The following is a 15,219-nucleotide window of genomic DNA, read 5'->3' as shown; positions in this document are numbered from 1 at the left end:
ACTTCGAAATACGTAAAAATATCTCGCAATACTTAAACAACGTCTAAATACGTCGAAATATCCAAAACACTATCATAATATTCTCAGAGATTTCTGAAATAAACACCTCAAAGTTCAAAGTACATCAAGACAACTCTCAAATATATAAAAGCAACTTTAGAATAAAGCACAATGCCTCCAAACATAATAAATTCAAGATAGATTTTTTTATATAGTAACGCTAATTTATGTTGGGAATAGTTCTAAATATTATGTAGAATAATAATTGCGATATGCGCCCGCTGAAAAAGTTGTGCATAATTGTTAGCGCAAGAAAATGTAAAAAAAATAAAAAGGCGCATTTTTCGCCCTTCTTTCATGTATAACTCGGAGAATATTGATATTAGAGGAAATAGTCAAAGGAAAAAAAATTTCGCTTTGAAATTCTCTTCAAATAAAAGTGGTCCGAAATTTATTATTGTTGCTGCAATACAATATAGACCGAAAAAAAATTCGTGAAGAAAGATCGCGTTTTCATGATTTATTTCGGACCTTAACTTAAGAGCAGCCATATAAAAAGTATACTTCTAAGTACCACTGAGATAATATGGTAGTATTGCAGAAATCACTTTTGATTGTTATTGTACAGTACGTTATTTTGCCGTAAACTCACTTCAATTTCGAACTTTCATATCTCGATGACGATTCATCGTATCCACAAGATCAAAAGTGGATTTTGTTCATCAGTCCATCTATTTGATCCTATAGTTACATTTGAAGAATATGCAAATACGGTAGCTCCAGCTCTAAATGTTTATAAGTAGTTCTTCGAAGAAATTTTGAAAAAATTCTAATTGTTAAAATGGATAAAATCGAAAATTTTCAAATAGAGGATTGATAGTTGAGACTCCAAAGGGTATGTATAAAAATTGGGAGTTCAAAATAATTATTGGTTTTACCGTGAGAGAGAATTGAAAAATAAGTACAATTCTGTATTTTCTTAATTAACAATTCAATTGTGGGAAATCTACCTGGCCGATTTCGAAGAAAAAATTTCTGCAATACTGCTCTAAAGTTAAGGTCCGAAATAAATTCATGAAGAAACGATCTTCACGAATTTGTTTTCGGTCTATACTGTATTGCAGCAATAATAAGGCACATAAAAATTTCGGACCACTTTTATTTTGAAGAGAATCTCAAAACGAAACTTTTTTCCCTTTGACTATTTCCTGTAATGTAAATATTCTACGAGTTATTCATGCGCTAACAATTATGCACAGTTTTTTCAGCGGGTGCATATCGCAATTATCATTCTACATAATATTTAGAACTATTTCAAAAACTAGCATTACTACAGTGTAGGAAAGTACCGATGGTCTATCAGAAGTTACGTGAGAGCGATAAAGTAAGCCATAGAATTCCATGTAATAGACAAGGATGGCTATAATGAAGGCGTCTAATAGTCAACGCCCATTTCGCCCTTCCACAAATAAGAAGTGGATCTTATTTGTGGAAGGGCGAAACGGGCGGTGACTAAGAGAATCCTTCATTATAGCCATCCTTCTCTATCGCATGGATTTCTATGGCTTACTTTATCGCTCTCACGTAACTTCAGATAGACCATCGATACTTTCCTACCCTGTATATGAAACATCCATACAACCTACTTTTAAAATAGATACCGACTGGACTACACCATGTTCAGCGAGACAAAATATATACATTTGGGATATTTTTTATCTAGAACATATCAAAATATATGCAAATACTTCGAACTATAGCAAATATTTTGCAACACCTCGAAAAACCTAAAAATACTTCGAAAAATTCGAAAAAATAAAAATACCTCAAATTAGAAGACGTCGAAATTCATCGAAATACTTCGGAAGGCCAATAAACTGCGGTCAAATGTCAATGACGTTTGACAGTTAAAAGTCAATTATCGTTGGTTTTTGAGTATTTCGAAAGATTTTCACGTTTTTCGATAAATTTCAAGGCATTTCGAGGTATTTCTACGTACTTTGAAGTTACCTCAATGTAATTGGATACTTTTAACATAATTCACTGCGTTTCTAAGATCTTCTCATATTTGAAATGTATCTACTTCGAAGCGTCTGAAAGTTTATAGACATTTCGGGATATTTAGAGATTTTTGAAATATTTGGAAGTTCTTTTGAAGTTTTGTATCTATTTTAGAGACGTTGTTATCCATGTTACTGCCTACTGAAGCCGTTTTGATGTACTTTGTTATATTTTGCACTTTGTTTGATATTTTATTTATTATTATTATATTTTTTTATAGACGTTTGGAAGCTTGGTGACGAATCCGGAATTATTACTACAAGTGTTCCATTAAAAACACAAAGCTGATAACTGTATCTTTAGAAACCGATGCTCAGTTGTTTTTTAATTGGTCATTTGTGGGAAACGACTACTCTGCGGACTAATGACGCGACCGTCATTGGATCATACTCTCAATATCTAGCAAGCAGCTAGGACCAATCTTCAGCAGAAACCACAAATTATATACCGATTTCGAACTTAGTAGTTCTCATTAGTATGTCATGTCACTTGCTTTTTTTGATGTCTCAATTGCACACTGTATTCTTAATGGTTGAATTATTTGTGAAAAATGAATGGAATAAGGATTTTTTACTTTATCTTTTTTGTGTTGCCAATATAACTAAAGATTTACCTAGTATATTTACAGATTTTTTTTTGTTGAAGGCCTAAACAGCTTCGGTTCTTCACCCCACAGGCCGAAATATATCATCTGCCCTCCGGCACCCGGTTGACACCTAGGGCCGAGCAATCCCAAACATCCTGCAGGAATCCCGCTGGCCCCTCGGAGACGGCGGAATGCCTGCGCCGCCGGCATGTTGTGCTTGCGAATCCGCGCAGGAATGTCCATGCAAATGGCCCCATGGAAAGGATGGGAAGTGCATTCGGGCCCCGGACCAGTCGAATGGGCGTAATTATTCGCCCCGCAATGTACAGACGGCGATTGCAGCTGGGGTCCGCAATAAAACGAATCGAGCGATTTGGTTTTCGGCGCGTATATCATTTCTTTGTTGATACGGTATGTTTCTAATTAAAAGGTATGGCATGGTTGTGATCGTATACTGTTCTTTGCTCAGGCAACAAAGAATTTAAAACCTGTTTTGTATCCGACGGTATTTTTCTGTCCCAATGCATTAAAATATGTATTAATAATTTCAGGACGAATCAAAACAACTTAAAAGTACATCGAAATTTGTCTTTCGAAGGCAGACGTCAAATGAGTTATAAAATATACCAAGATAAATCGAGATGACTCGACGGAAAGTTTTAAAATGCCAAAGAATGCACAAAACATGTTCAGATTTTCTGTGAAATGCATTAACATTGATCAAAACAAAATATGAAGGTCATTTGGAAGTCAAACTTATATTTCAAGCAAAATTTGCAAGATTTTGAATATTAAATTAAATGGTGCCCTTGGATTTGCTCTACAAATGTTTATACTACTAGTTTTAGTTCAACACATCTATTAAATTCCATTAATTTTAGGTATATTTATTATTTTTTGTGAAAATCAAATTTAACCTTCAAATAACCTACGAGGACATTCTAGAAAAATTGGTTGATCTCACATTACGTCATAAAATTTCAACGCTGTAGCGGTTGCAGGATAAAAAGGAGTTACCTACTCCTTTTCTATTTGATACTAAGTTGACTTTAGTTTGTCCTTGAAATTTGTGGTGAAATGACCTTTTTTGCTCTATTATTTGCCCAGCTAGAAATAAAACTGAGTTTCTGTATGCATAGGGTGTTAATGAACTTATGCCAATTATTTAAAGGGATGATAAAGGAGCAAAAACTGATGTCACAAACTTGTATCGGAAGTTTAAGTTCATAGAGAAAAAAGCTAATTAAAAATGTGTTTAAAACTGTTTTGGAACTGCGGAAATACATGTATTTTATCGGGCAAGTACCTACAGAAAATTCTTTAACACTTTTTACGACTTTGTATGTTTTTTATGAAGCCGGATTGTATTTGAAAATCAGTTTGTAATACATTGTTATAGTGATTGCTGTGCTGTTTTCGAGAGTACTTAATAGCCGTATTTCTAAGTTTTCTTTTGAAAATAGCGCATTTATTTAGCAATCGCGAATATTGTGATATGCTCAAAATTTATGGCGAAGTAAATTAAAATGCCCACACAGCTTGTCAAGATATCCTGAATGACGTGCCCCGCACCAGAAATATGTTGCAACGCGTGCGAGCAAATTGGATAAGTCGCCCTGAAACTTGTGTGCAAGTAAATGGTGGGTACATCTATGAAAGTCGGAAGATCTCAAAAGGTGGCCCTTGCAATGTTGAGGTAAGTCAGATTTTAAAATTACATTTTACTCAACACAAATCCCTGTATTTACCTCATTTTGACGTAACGGACTTGTGTCAAAAATATTTGACATAAGTTCATTAACACCCTGTATATCTTTTTGTTAACAAAATTGCTGTTACTGTTAACGTAGTTAATATCTTTCAAAGTAACCAATCCAGGGTATTTTCTGCCATCATTAAATTATCGATCATCCCAATCCATGCGTATATCCACCTGCCAGACAGGGAGCAATTGTCGAGAGCCTTAATCCAAATATTGTACGATCATTAACTCTGTCAACTGCAGGCTACGTGTGCGCCTACCTATGCATGAATTAGCCATATAATGTGGGTTTTATCGTTCGCATAACGAATGATTAACGCCGGTGACACAACTGCACCGACGGAATGGCGATTGAGCAGTCGTAAAGCATTAGCGATGTATGTACAGTGTAAAGGCAGTCGATATGCGGGTCGCTTGTGCTGCAATTGATAAGATAACAACGTAGGGGATTCATTTTTTACAGTTGGACACATGGGATTGGAGTTTTCAATCAGATATTACTGTTTAATTCTACGTTTTGTGTCTACGATTTTTCCCAATATGTCACTTATACCTACCTTTTGTGGATAAGGATAGATTTAGTCAAACAGAAAATGCAATTTTTTCTTTATTTTAACGGTACTACTAATTCAAATAAATTCAAAGTAAAAATGACACCTACCTACATCTAAACATTATTAACCGTAAAACATATATCTGCCATTTTAATACACAGAAACACAAATTTTTTTTCATATATTTTTTAATAGAGTATGATACCCCTGTATTTTCACCCACTGAAGACGATGGAGCTATCAGAAATGCTCCGTCACAAAAGGATTTTTCTCTAATCTAAAGAAATAGCTCAAAATCAGTGGAACTCTTGATTTTTTGTTAAAACAGTGAAAAATTTGAAATTAGAATACACAGACGTGGTACTTAATAGGTTCCAATCAAAAACATTTTATTATCGCGCTATTTATTTAAAATCCCTTCTTCTGGAGTTACAGCAATTTTAACCAATTTTGGGCTTTATTAAAATGCCTATAACTCCCCAAGGAGGAAAGAAAAAGTGCAATAATTTTTTTTAATTTTGATCCAGTTTTGAACGACAGGAAATAATAAACGTAGTAAACGGAAATGCTGATATTTTAAAATTAAAATGGGCCTGCAAATATGAAGAATTATAACGTAAATCGGAAACCTCCCGGTAGGAAACTTCAAAATAATTTACTGAAGAAACCTAACCTAAAAATTTCTCATTTAACTTAATCATTGTATTTATTAGTCAGTGTTTATGTTTTAGGCGAAATATTTGATGGAAAAAAAATTATTTCAATTTTTTAAAATTTTTTTAGATATTTCAATGAAAATTATTATAGACAGGTCTTTAGAATAGCTGAAGATAAACATAGGTTTATTTCATAATAAAGTATACAGGCTTTTAAAAATATCTGAAACAGTATTGTTTCTATATTTTGGGAAAACGCGAGTCTTTATTGCATGTCGCTAAAATGTATACAAAATATTTAACGTAACTACAAATATAGCAAAAAATCAAGTTTAATTTTACCAAATTGTCCCCAAGAGTAATAGAACATTTATTTATAACTATTTTTTTTTCTGAAACGATACATTTTACCGATGTCCTTTCGTTCAGCATATATACAGGGTGTCTCATAATTAATGTCCAATAATTTACCACATGATTTTATTGCCAAAAATAAGAATATTTTTTCATATAAACATTGTTCGAGAAATGCTTCCTAAGGGAGCTACGACCCCTAAATGGGGCCTCAAAAAATTCATTTTTCTAAAATATTTCCGAAATGGGTTGAAGGAAAATTATGAATGTTGCCACCCTGAACGCTCATTAAAAGTCTAAATAGATCAGCTCAAAAATTTTGATCAGGGACGTCTCAATTGGGGGGTAATCGGCTATAATATTTGCCCCAATTTTTTTGTTTGTCGAAATTGTCAAATTCAGACCTTCATTTCCTCTACAAAAAAGTACTCTTTATTTCTTTCGATAAAATGCTCCATTTCCAAGAAAAACGGATTAAAGTGTTTAGAAAAGCACACTTTGGAAAGTGTTATAACATATTTAAACCGATTTTTCTCGAAAACGGATTACTTTTTCTATATAAAACATTACCATTTTTAGTAGAAAATGAATAGAAAATAGAAAACATATAAAATTTTACTGTTTAAATTTGAAAATAGCAACATGTAAAAAAAAATTACCCATTTTAACTATTCAAGAAAATTTTTTTAAATTTTATTAACGTATGTAATGAAATGGTTAGATCCGTTTTTCTCGGAAATGGAGTATTTTAACGAAATAAATAAAGAGTACCATTTTTGTAGAGGAAATGAGGGTCTATCATCTGTTGGTATTTGAATTTGAAAATTTCGACAAGCAAAAAAATTGGGGCAAATTTTAGCCCCTGCACTTGCAATTGATGAACTATTTCGAATTTTAAAGAGCGTTCATGATGTCAAAATACATAATTTTCCTTCAACCCATTTTAGAAATATTAAAAAAAATGAATTTTTTGAGGGGGTTGTTCCCTTAGGAAGCATTTTTCGACCCATGTTTATATGAAAAAATATTCTTATTTTTGACAATAGAATCAAGTGGTAAATTATTGGACACTAATTATGAGACACTCTGTATAGGGGTTTCATACAACTTTCTTCCTCAAAATCTGTATCGACATGACAAAATAACAAAAGACTGCGTCGGGTATTCTTTGTGACCTATAGGTATGTTTTAAGAAAAAAAAATCATTTTCGCCTATTCCACAATGCCTCCTAAATCAATTGTCACTGAAATAAGAAAAATTAAGTAAGTTAATTTAAATGAGTATTTTTATATAAGGAAGATAGCATATTCTCTTCTAGACACCCTGTTTAGGCTAGGAAATTGTTTTGTTTATTTGAATTCACTGAATTTAATACTTTTAAAATAAAGGAAAAATCCAAGAGTTAGAATATACATTTCTAAGAAAGAAAATGCAGTATTAGAACAAAAACAAAGCACGAATTTTATCGGTATCGGAATTATCATCAAACTTATTCGAACCCATGCGGGTCCCTCCGAATCAATTGATTAAGAGTCGATTGTATCTCACGACAGCTTACAACTGTAGCGTAATATATTAAAAAAAAAATCAGGCCGGTAATCTTGGCATTGTATGCAAATTGTATCAGATCTCAAGACTGATAAGTTAGTCTACAAAGTCCTGCCTTTTGATAAAGAATAATTATACGTTTCCATGCCATTATTTATACACGACATTATATTTTGCGAACATTATTAAATATCGAGCTCAGTTCTTTTTGGCAACGATGGAGGGACTTTACCGTAAAAAAGAGTATTTTACAGGGAGTGTTGTTACCAACCAATTTTACCTCAAAAATAAAAAATGTCGAGTCTAACCTAACCTTAATTGTAGGAATTGAGGAAAAGTCTTCGACTCTCATTTGCTTTAAAGAATCTATTTAAAAACTCAGAATTCGGTACATAATATATAACATAAAATGAAACAATTGAATACGCAGACTCGGATAAATATTAAACTGAATATGGCCAAAGTTAAGTTAATAATCCAAGAAAATAGACAAAAAAAAAGGAACAAAATCAACAAAGTTGTAACTGGGGATGAAAATTGCAGTCCAGAAGGCGTAAAAACAAATTAAAAAATAATACTCCTAGAAAGCATATCTGTCAAAAGCAAAATGGAACTGAATCCCGGCAACCATCAATACACCAGACAAGTAAAAGTGGCAGCCAAACCAAATTCCAGGAAAATATCTGCGCAAATAAGTAGAAAGAGAATCAAAGTACCGGGTGTCAAAGAAATCACGAAGGACATGGACCAATAAGGACTACAGGTTATCTAAATGAGTTAACTTTAAAAATAAATAATTGTAAAGGCAGTTTAAGTTTAGCTAGAGATCCGGCTAACTAGGTTTTTGAAATGAAAATCTGTTAATGATTTACAAATTTTTCCTTTAGGTATTATAAAATAAATGTAAGTTTGCAAAGATCGTACTGTTTTTCCAAAAAAAGTCTAAAATTAACAAAAATAAAAATTATTAGCAATAAATTCAGATAGTGGAAGCAGTCAATCATAATACAATATAATGAAAAATGCTGAATCAGTAAAAAGGTGACACATGAAAATTAAATTCAAGTAATAGTTTGTCTGTGAAAATACTCGCTTTTATTCTTATAAATTCTATTCTCTTCGACATAAAATATTTCCATCTAAATGCATTACCCTGTCAATATTTTTTAATTGCTACCTACTTTTCATGAAGACGAACTTTATAAAATTTGGAGTACCACAAGGATACACTCTTGGACCATTCACTCTTACGGTAGTCATAAATGATATGCAAGTATTTCTTTGTTATATCTAAACGACATTACAAGTTCAAAATTTTTCAAATAACAAAGCAACTTGCAAGAATTAATGTTTATTCGCTGACATTTATACAGGGTTTATTTACCATTCTCAATTAACCTTCGAAACCATACATTTAAGGGCCCCGAGAGTTAGGGAGCTATTTTCGTCTGCCAACTGAAGCGGCCATTATTCGGAATTGGGACCGAAGTATGTAATTACAATGGCCCTACGCAACATAACACTAGCTCCGGCACCTTGGAGGATTGCGCGGAGGTATCTCCGAAGCCCGAGTGATTCATGTTGCACCCTTTTGCCCGAAATAAATCAATCTCCTCTAAATACAACAGAAATATTTTATTCCTGCAGGGGATAGTTCAGGGGTTTACTCCAAGCAGCCACCAAATGCCAATCCGATTTTTGTAATTCGAGAATTGATGCATAATTTTGGATGGAATGTTACACATTTTTCTTGTATCTTTCCAAAATACTCAGAGGCGTTGAAAATCCGATATCTCCGCCACTGAACATAATTTTATAAAGAATAAATTTTTGACTTTATTTAGCCAAGTCGCTTGTCATCTTTAGATATTTGTCTTTTTTGATATCTTTCAAAGTATTTAATACCCTGTATCTCGAAAATTGGGCCGTTTGGGAGATACATTCGTAGGAACTTTTCCCTCAAAATTAAACAAGAGTTTCAACATTTCATTTTTTCCAACCCCTTTCGGAACACCCTGTACACTTTTTTAAATATATACTGACTTACCACATTGATACGATAACTTTTTCGGAACCACTGACTTCATCGATAGCTTTTTGTCTGTCTACAAGTGTTGGTGTATACCATTTGAAAAACGCTGTGCTAAATATGTGTAGGTGACTTTCCATATTTACTCGCACATATTAATACAGACACCACAGATACAAAAAATTAAAGTAGAGTTGATGATAACTTAAAATTGGAGCAGCAATTTTTCTGCTTATTACAAAGAAAAGGGAGGTTTACAGCCAGAACTATTGACCTTTTTTATGTAGTGTGTAAGTCGGGAACGCTTCCAGAGGTCCTCAATAAGTTTCAACAATTAATTGTTATTATTATTAATTTTAAGCACTGTTTTTGCGGTTCTAACGATTATAATTATTGAAAATGCTTATCATTATTCCTCCTAACTGTCTCTCTGAGTTAAAATCCGTTACTAAATTTTGTTATTTAGCGAAAAACACTTTCGATGTTCCTTCCACTAATTAAGCGCGTTTCTTTAAATTCGTTCAACGCGGTAGGTGAAAATAAACCCGAGGAATTTTAATCCCCCTTTGAAGTCTGAGCCGCGTTTATAAAAAACCAATCACCTTAAAATACAAATCCGCTCCCGCCCCGAAAATTTTTTACGAACGATTTCGGTGCGCGATTGACAGGCGGAGAGGTAAATTTTCAACATTATAGTGATCGTAAAGTAGCGGATTGATGAGGCGCATTTCATTCCCGACTCATCCGCCTCCTCTTGGAAATTAGACCCCATTTTCGGTTCTTCGTATTCAAATCGGGTTACGCATAACTTTATATTCAATTTCATAAGTATCAGCCGCCCCCCATAAAATACCTTCTACGACTTTATGTGTCAGAAAAGGCGCTACGCTCGCAGGGCCGTTCTCAGAAAATAATATGTGCGTTGAGATGTGTCAGTGTAGGCGAATGTAAACAAAAAGGTTCTGTATAACAAAATTTAACTTTGCTATTTACAAAATCAAACAATATTATCTTGTGAAATTAATTTAATTACGGGTGTTGGTAAAGCTGGTGCATTTATATACTTATTATGAAGGCTACCAATCTTAGTTAATTTCAAATTTATTTTTAAATGAACACAGACCTATATTTATTGTTTGGTATTTTGCTACGTAAAATGATAAATCTAATAATAATAACACAAGAACGAGAACGAGTCGAATGAGAAAGAATAAGAATGAAAACACAGGTATAGTCTTTCTGGAGTCAGTTGAACATGTATAAAAGAACCGAGCAATAAAATTTAATGAGTGTCATAGGCGTCCATAAAAAAGTTTTCTGTTAAAGATAAAAAATTATAATAATTTGTATATAATGTGTAGAAAATTTCTATTATGTTCATTTGACCAACAGCATGTTTGAATTATTTATGTCCTCAAACAATTTTTTTATATTGATGGTAAATTTCGTTTTGTTCCGTTTCAAAAGGTCTTCAAAATGACATGTTGCAATAATATTAGTAAACCAAATATCCCTCTTATTTCTCCATTTCGCAATTGTAATATGAATGATTAATAGGAGGTGCCTATAATAAATTAAAATTACCTAAATCACACCAAATTCCGCATTGCTGCACTGCACTGCCAGGCGACTTGTCGACAGCTGAAATTTATGACGCAGTCGACCAGAGCAACAGTGCGTACTGTTGTTTGTCCGCACGCTCATTCTTCAACTGGGCGTATACATTTCTACCGCCTGCACGTTTAGTTCGACAAGACCTGTATATGGGTATGGCTAAATAAATATAGGAACAAGTTTTGCAAATATTTCAATGCCGAGTTGCTGCGTGAACGACCGATCCTGGTACATACTGTCATCCTCTTGGTTCTTCAATTGATATCGGAAAGACTATAAAAAAAAATTAACTGAGGAAAGAAAGCAAAAGTATTTCTTATGTTGAAAGAGCTCGCCATTGGGCTGAATTCTTAAAGAAGAATCCGCACTTAGGCTGCTTTTGAAACTGGGTACTGTTTCATATACACTGAATTCCTCCACCAAAATGAACCAGTCATTGATCGCGTGGTCAAAAGTGATTTAATTCTGAAAAACTGGAGAGAGCCGAACTCTATATAACCACCAATATCCCATTGCTAGGTATAGATCAAGACAAAATGGAGATGTGTATGAAGAAAAATCACTGGAAAATCAATAGTAAGTTAGACTGTTCATATGGTTTACATATTGACTGAGCCAACTCATCATATCGCTATTTGGAAGAGAATGCAAGAACAAGTGCATGCTAGCAGAATCAAGACCATTGGTCTGTCAAATTTCAACGGTTGGCAAGCAGATTGGGAGGTCAGGGAAGCCACCAATCCGAAAAAAATCCTTAAGAAAGTTGTTGGGTTCGGAGTGGCACACCGGATGGTGACCTTAGGACCATTTGAAGGTGAAATCTAATTTTTTAAATAGGAACTCTATTTTTGACCCCGGATTCAGAAAATGCGCAAAATTTTACGTTTAGATAGGTACTTGAGGCTCATTTACGTTTTAATAAATAATACGTTCATTTCCTGACGAGATATTCAGGTGCGTAATTTAAATATTTTGTCCTACAGAGAGGAGTTACTTAAATAAGAAGTTTTCTGTAATAATAATAATAATAATATCCATAGTTTAGTACTTCACAATGACTGATTCAAACAAAAATTTATCAAATCAAATACAAATTTATATAAGGAGTTGTTGCGATATTACTTATACAGTTCTATTAACTTTCGTTGCAGAATAGTATTAGGTGACAAAATACTACACATTCATACGAATTTCTAATGAGACCAAAATAATTTGTTCTCATCAGTTCAGTTAATACAAATAGCGCGGAATTTGTGACAATCATATGTCAAAGACGATGAATTTGATTTATTATGGATGAAATGCGGCTATCGGAGGACCAAAAATGTAAAAAATCTCACGCTAGGGAGTCCAATGAAACCGTATTATTCATACATATATTTATATAATTAAGTCTTCGTAGGATTTCTTAAGAAAAGATTTTCATACGAATTCGTAACCATATGAAGAATTTTGGTAGTAATGAAAACAATAAATCCCCAAACTTACGGAAAAGTAATAGCAAATAGTAACTGCCAGCTACAACATATTACCAATTCGTTCGCAGCCGGCTCTGCAAACTATGGCGGACGCGCCGGTATGGAAATCTCCCGCCGTCAAGAAATTCATACGGCTAGAGAAACATGCAAAACTTCCTCGATCCCGACGGAATCAAGCCGCACCTCCGGACGCGAATATACTGTATCTATTTTAGTTTATAGCCGAAGTGCTCACTATATTTCTGGGGCTTTCTGCGTTTTATTGGTGCGGCGGGTCCCGCAGGTGCGATTACGCGGGGCCGTCTTTGGCCCGGGGTTGTTTTCCCCGCACCCCGAATTAAATATTTAACAGTTGTTTTACACGTGATCAGGCCGCGATGTTAAACATAAATTCCGCACAACGGGGGATTTTTATAGCAGCGAATATTTTTATTCTCGGAGGGACGTGTGGCTCTCTTTCGGATTGCCAGAAATTAGGAAAATAAACGACGCTTTCTTCGTCAAGAAAACCATTCGATTGCCGTTGGTTCCGAGTGGAACACCTTGTGTATTATTGTCACAAACTAATATGGACTGTAGGATTAATCACCAACAATTAAAGTATAACGTGCTCTATCGAGCGCTTAACGCGCGTAAAATATACTTACGTTCTTGTGTCCCGACCATTAGACTCAGTCGAGCATACAAACATTGTATTATTGCTTGTTTACATGAAAAATTCATTTTAATTTATTTCTACCTTGATTATATTTTTTTGGTGTCTTGCCTATAACGAAAATAAATTAAAAAAGCTGCGTTAATAGCAGAGGGCGTCCATTTTCTCCCCTTTCTCGACACTGCGCGTTTGTTTATTCATTTAGAAGTAAATTAAACGCGAATAAGTGACAGGACCACGTCGCGGGGCACGTTAGAAACGTAAAAAAAAAGACATTGATAAAAGTAATTGAATTTAAGAGAAGAACTCATTTGAAAAGTCAATTATATTTAAGTGTTTTTTAATGAACAATTTCGCGAAAACTTTTATCTCAATCAAATTTTATTTTCTTTTTAATTAAAGCTGGGACATTATTCGAGTCGGGTAATATTTTCACAATTTGCTAATCTAATTTTCGTGGGACTTCGGACGAAAAAGCAGCTAGCTGTGCGATTTCCAGTTGCGTCGCACATATAGGACGTAGGCATGTTATATTGTAAAAGGCATTTATGATACTTAAGTGGCCTAAATTCAATTTTCGGTCCTGGGGGATTTTATCCATTTATATTATACCAATAAAATTTTAATGGACGTACGACTGTGTGGGCCGGGTATATTTAATTCGATGGGGTTCTTTACTGAGGTTTTCTAAATTTTCATGTCGGCTATTTCCTCTTCATTTCATGTTTGACGATTATGTACAGGGTGCCTAATACCGAACATCGAGCCGCTTCTCTAAAAATCACCCATATTTCCAATGGACCGCGACGTTTGAGAACAGCGCCAGATCGCTCAGGTTTCCAAGCGTTCCCGTTAGACAGGCGATCGAACGTCGACTTTGACCACAGTCCGTAAAAGAGGCGGTCGAGTAATAGACAGAAATTATGGGCGTGGCTTATCTCATACTACGTCACAAGATGTCTAACCTTTAGGATTAATGTTTACATGCGACTTAACTAGTAATTTTGAATTTTTCCAAGTATTTAAGTAAATCTTTCATAGTTGTTTGGGTATTTTGCAGTAATTAGTTAGTTATCGATAATAGTTTATAATAAATTGAAGGTGTAGTGTTTAATATAAACTATTAATTTACCACGTAAAAATGCCAGGAGTGAGGTGTAGTGTTGCAATTTGCAATAATAATTTTTATAGTCCTAAACAAGACAATTTAAAAATTTTATTTAATGCGTTTCCTAAGGATAAAAAACTTAGAAAGATATGGGTGGAACGGTGCAAAAGACGCGATTTATTTAATCATATAACTGGACATATTTGCAGTACACATTTTCAAGTGTCAAACTTTGAACGCGATCTTCAAGCAGAGCAATTAAGTTTATCATCAAGAAAAATACTTAAAGAAAACAGGTTAAATGTTAAATTTCTAGTTTAACTGATTGTATTCACTTCAACAGGACTAACTTTATTGTTATTGTTGTATAACAAATTGACGTGATTGTTAGAAAAGCGATTGGAAATTTTAAGTATCTATCGAAATGTGATTTTAATATTTTTGTAAAACTTGATAATTTTTCTTAAAATTAAATATTATGTCAAAAGTTCTGTGCGAGTAACTTTTCTTCTTCTTCCTTTCTTTTTATTCCCCCAGTCCACTCCGAACACCGAAAGAATTTTTTAGTTCGGAACATCATCTGTAAAAAGGATAAATATGATAACTGTAGTTGGTACGTACAAAAATAAATTATGTTGCAGCCTATTATAAAGATTTAAAGTACTTTGGTAAGTTATTTGAAATTTAACTAGACAAAAGCAGATACAATCATATAAATTGTATAGTTTTTATTTTGGAAGCAAGAGAATATTAAGATAGGTTTAAATTGTTTATATATTCTTTTCCCCCACTTCATTTTATTACAGTTTACGG

This window comes from Anoplophora glabripennis, unplaced genomic scaffold (genome assembly GCF_000390285.2).
Source record: "Anoplophora glabripennis isolate ALB-LARVAE unplaced genomic scaffold, Agla_2.0 scaffold84, whole genome shotgun sequence".
Classification (NCBI taxonomy): Eukaryota; Metazoa; Arthropoda; class Insecta; order Coleoptera; family Cerambycidae; genus Anoplophora; species Anoplophora glabripennis.
The sequence above is the reverse complement of the archived record's forward strand: the minus strand, read 5'-3'. Positions refer to the sequence as shown.